Source organism: Lissotriton vulgaris, chromosome 6 (genome assembly GCF_964263255.1).
Source record: "Lissotriton vulgaris chromosome 6, aLisVul1.2, whole genome shotgun sequence".
Classification (NCBI taxonomy): domain Eukaryota; kingdom Metazoa; phylum Chordata; class Amphibia; order Caudata; family Salamandridae; genus Lissotriton; species Lissotriton vulgaris.
In genome coordinates, this window is record NC_141694.1 from 290,573,223 (window position 1) to 290,578,998 (window position 5,776).

Below are 5,776 nucleotides of genomic sequence, written 5' to 3' on the forward strand. Positions count from 1 at the left end.
TACAGTTCAAGTCCATGTATTTACTCTGTCAGTGGTGTGAATGTGATGATGAGACCCAGTATCATGTTTGTTTTTATGATCAGGGTGGACTAGGGAATTTTTAGGAACAATGTTTTCATAGTCTCCCCTAGTGCATGTGCTATCTGCAGAATTTCAATGCTCCTCATGTTAATTCCAAATTCCATTTTGACCTGAGGAAGTATACTAGGTCTGTCTAACAGCAAAAGGACGAAACCTTGTTCATGTGCAGTATATTCTTCTAAGGCAAACAAAGACCTCCAGTACAGATCCTGTTACTGGGCAATAGAGGGCAGATTCATAAAATGTTAGCTGCACTATTGCACCATGTAAAGTAGCGCAACCATGACATAAAACCTAGAATGCTATTTACTAAGCCAAGCAAAGCCACCTTGTGTGGCCCTGCTTGGCTTTGTAAACCTGGAGAAACGCTAGGCAGCGCAAGACACTGAATTGTGTTACTCTACCCCAGAGAGGCATTCCATGGGAGGAGCGTAAGTGTTCTCATTCATCCACCCATGGATTTAGGTGCATTCCCAGATTTACCAAGAATGGTTATTCTGGGAATCCATCACAATGCTAAGCCTTCCCAGGGAAGGCATAACAATGAGAAATATCTTTATTTATCCTCATTTTTGTTTTCCTCTTTCTACATTTGTTGCATTTTGCAGCACATGTAGAAAGAGGAAAACACCTTGGAGATTTGCTTCTGTGAAGGATGGTTTGCCTTACTGCACAAAAACAACCTTGCCTGTAATGCAGGCACCCTTGCACCATGGTACAAGGGAGCCTTCTTTGGTGCATAGGCAGCAGTTTGGTCACCAACGCATACAGAAATTAGGAATGTGCTAAATCTCGATAGATATGGTGCATTCCTCCTCTCTTAATTTCACTCAGCGCAAGAAGGTGTCTTGCTGCATTTTGTGAAATAATGATAACTATGACTCTAGGTTGGGAGCTTTAGAAAATATTTGCAAATACTCACGGTGCTGTGTAAAGACTACATACAAATATGTTTACCAGCCAGACATCACAATTTCATTAGTACTGTAATATGTTGATGTCTCAGCAAAGTTAGTATTACAAACTGGGTTAAGAGGCAGTAATTATAATGTAATGCATTCCTTTAATTGGAACTTTGAAAGTATGATTTAAAAGCAAATCCATTAATCTTTCAACTTATTTCAATTTAATTATTTTTTTCCCATCAAAACCAGCATTTACATGGGAAATAGTATTTACATGGGGAAAATGGCAATCCTTGTGGGAAGCATTTTATCATATTTGTGCGAGTATAGACAATTTTAGGAAGGTCAGGTAAAGATATTCCACTACTCGGGATTAAATAATTAAATGTTATACCATCTCCTCGGAGAACTCTGGTAGGTACATAGGTGCTAACTGCAAATCTTTCTACTTGGCAACATTTTTTGTTCAAAAACCTATTTTAGGTGAGCGTTGACAAAAGGAATATTTTCCTTCTCTCATAACCAGGAAATAATGTAATCTTTCTGCCTCATCATTAGTGTTTTGGGCTGGTCCTGTACGATGGCTGTCTATGTCTTAGAAGGGAGAACAGTAGAAGGGCTTCAAGATGCTCTGAGTTTTTGCGTAAAGGTGCTGTGCCTTGAAACACAGAGAAATCATTAATCATTTTGGCACAAAGACAAGTATTATGAATAAGTATGTTAAATCTGATGTTCTAATGAATAATTGTTGGACTTGGCCCATTCTGCGGAGTCATCCCCAGACTTTTTGCCTTCACTCCTCCTATTTTTTGCTGAATTCATTTTTGTTGGCCTTAGGACACAGTGAAGTTTACCACTGCTAAATAGTACTAAAGTAGTTGTACTCTTGCTTTAAAATATGTTTATACCCATGCTTATACCCAAATGGGTTTATTTAATTTACTTATAAGTCCCAGGGCCTGTAAGGTAAATGCTACTAGTGGGCCTGCAGCACTGATTGTGCCACCCACTTAAGTAGCACTTTAAACATGTCTCAGGCCTGCCTTTGCAGCCTGTGTGTGTGTATCTTCAAACAGTCGGTTCGACCTTTCAGAGCCCAAACCTTCCTTTTAAATACATATTTCACCCGTAGGGTAGGCCTTGGACAGCCCAGATGACAGGGGGCAATGAATTTAAAAAGTAGGACATGTACTATTAAGTTTTACATGTCCTTGTTGTGAAAAACTCTTACATTCATTTTTCCCATAGGATAACACTGGAGTTACCTTATTACACTTTATACGTGTAAATTCCAAATCAAAACAGGTAATCAGTTCATGTTTGTTGTGTCTGGAATTGGAATTTAAAATCCTACTTATGATGAAAAAGCCACATTTAGAAAGTTGGCATTTTCTTGCCTTGGCCTATTGGTGCTTGCAGCCTGTCTCTGTGTCACATGACTGGGCGTAGCTGACATTTGGGCTTTGCGTATTACTCCTAGACAGCCACACGCAATAGGGAGCTTAGGTGTGGGTGGATGAGCCATCACTGGCAGGATCAGAGGGAAGAACTGGGCCCAACCCCCCTTACACTTGACCAAGCTGTGTTATGTTTCCACTCAAAGGACGGCATACCCCCTGTAGTTAGTTTGTAGCCAGTGTCAAGAAGGCAGGGCACCTGTGCACTTCAATGGCATGCCTCTCGAAGCTTCTCCCCACTTCAAACGCAAAAATGGGTAAACATAGTGTTGTATTTCTATCTAGGACCCTAATTCGATATTCCCGATTCATGCCCTTATGTGGTTATACTAAATAGTATCCTTATAAAGGCATACGAATCATATCCATATTTAGTAATAGCCCATGCAGTCCAAAGCACGGCAAGGCTACTCCCATAGACTCCTAGAAAGCACAACGCGTTCTTTAAACAAACCAAGCCTCCAGCAGCCTGGGAATTCTACCTGCTTTTGTTTTGATTTGTACAAGAACTCCTGGAGTCCAGAAAGAACTGTTAGTTCTTAGTGACGTCTTATGTCCAACCTTACGTCAAACCCGGCACCTTTCAGGTATAAATATACCAACGTTGCCTTAAGCAAACACACGGTGGTGGGGAGCAGAGCGACGTTCTATTTGTCCGAGAGCCCAGCTGTTGCCAGAGCCGAAGGAAAACGCCCCTCCTTTTGACGCACTTAGAGACACGCTGTCTTTTTCTTCAGCCGAGAAAATCCAGCTCCGGTGTTCCCAAGTCACCCTTGCGGGTTGCTGGGAGATCGAGTCCTGAGAAACGAGATACAAGACCTCCTTCATTCTATAACCAAGGTACGGAGCTGATTAAAACCTTAGAGAGAATTCTTGATTCCGATACTTGGCAAAAACCTAACTTAACTTAAAACTGCAACTTACCTACTCCTTCCCACGTATTAGGCTTATGTCAGGTACACCGGGGTAGGCGTATCTTAGAAGCACCAGTTGAGTTTGTAAGTCAATGTTTTTATGTATGTATATATTTTATCCATTTTAAAGTATCATATGGCTAAGAAACCATATCAATGCTTTTACAGTATTATTTCATAATACTACTTTTACTGTACGCACTTTACTGTATAATAAATATTGCAATTGTGGCAATTCATTTCTCTTGCATGAGAAAGAAGACTGCTCAATAAAATAACACCTTTCATTGAAAACGCCTGTCTCTCTATTTCTCTGCACTCTTGTGAAATTAAGCATGCACGATTGATTGAGTGAAATAGCTGTCTATTGTTTTCACATGACTCTAAAGATACACTCTTTATTCTGAGGGAGCAAAGTTGTCATGTTTATGCGGTTGTCAGAAACTTATCCCTTCTTGTCTAAATCAGGACGGTTAACCCTTTCCTGAACATTCGAGAAAGTTTCTAGTGACCTCTGAGCTAGCTGGCAAAACTAATTAAGTCTAACATAGTCAGTAGAGACCTAGATGACCTCAGTCCTACGTCTACACTGCTGTTTATGTTATTCCAATGCGAAGAGCCTATTGGGAATATAGGAACTACACTACAATAGTTGACCTCAGACACCAAATCTTCAGTACACTCTTCAGGACCTGTGGATACTCTGATAGTCAGAAGGAATGCTGTGCTGCTGAAAGGACTGCCACTCAGTTGGACTGTTGCTGTGCTGGCCTGCTGCCTTCTGTCCTCTTGCCTGGGTGAACAGAGAATTGAAACTGTAACTTGAACCAAGGACCAAGGACAACAGAAGGACTAGTCTGCTAGCCTCCTGATCTGAGCCTCAGGGACATAAAAGAGGCCTCAATGACCTGCTTCAGCCCTGGACCCAGCTGCACTGGACTCCTGGACTCCTGACCCCCAAGGGGTGCCCTCAGGACCTGAAGCCTTGGCGTGGGTAAGGGAGCTGATTCATGCTTTTGGGCTCTTTGCGATCACAGACAGGTCCATTTTCACCAAGGCCTTGCTGCTAGCACCGCAATTCAATATGAACCTCTGGCAGCTGCCTCTTCATGCTACAGCGTTGACCGCAATCAGGGAACAGCCAACACGTAGCTCCAGCAACGACCGCCTGTGACACTGGCCAGCTCTTCATGCTATGCTGACAGCTTCCTGTGACACTTTCCATTCTACTTGCAGACCCCTTCAACACAAATGGGACTCTTGGCACAAATTTGAGTAGGTAAACTTCAGCGGTCCTAACCTGGTGACTGTAGCAAACCTGTGCTTCATCACGGTCATCCAGAAAGTGTTTCTTTAGCCAAGTCCAGCGCACCGAGACATCCTGAACCGGTGCTTTGTGCTTTTTGGTGCTCACTAAAGTCTTTAAACTTTTATAACTCTGGTTCTACAGATTGGAATTTTGTTGTTTTGGTCTTGTTGTATTTATTGACCATTACTCTATTTTTCTAACTTGGTGTGGGATCATTCTTGTGTGGTGTTGTCACTGTATTACTGTATGAAGTGTCGCACAAATACTTTAAAGATTGCCTTCAAGTTAAGCCTGACTGCTTTATGCCAAGCTACCAAAGGGTTGAGCACAGGTTAATTTAGGGTTGGTTTGTGCCTCACCCCTGACAAGGACTCTGGTTGCTGCTTGACCGAGGCTCACACCTCAGTCAACCAACAATCCAATCACTCACAATCATCAATACTTCTGAGAACAAATTTTGAATTCCAATTTAGAGCCTATGTAGTAGTCCTGCTCCGTCAAGTGCCTCATGTAACACACATGGAGAGACAGCAGTTTAGACCGACACTGTTGTAATTCAGATTGTGGCAGTGCTAGATGTGCACCAGTGCATTCTCAAGGATGGTGCTTTCCTCATTTGCATAGGGGCATAGACTTTATGCTCAATGCATATTACGGACAAGGACAAAGAGGGAAAGAGGTTGTCAAGAAGCACACTGCCAGCTCCTCACATAAAGGTGGCACACAATCAGTGCATCTCCCAAGGGTGCCCCTTGAAAGGGGTAACAAGGGTCCCAGTGACTTCCAGGTATACAGCTGAAAGTGGGTGCAGTCACTAACAACACCCACCTGCACAGGGTCTATGCCTCCATTTCAAATGCTGGCCAGATTGTCACCTGCAGAGAAAGTGGACTAGTGGTTTCAAATAGCTGATTCACCTTTCACTAATGTGCTGTTCGCAGAGCAGGTACAAGTTCATGCCTGTACTAGGAACGGCACATTCAGTGCAATAGGGCACACAGTTGGCACACTTTTCTGATCAGTACTCAAAGCACCAGGAATAGTCATCACTGCACAAACCATGGCAGTACACTCTATTTGGTGTAGATACCCTAGAGGTTTTCAATTGCC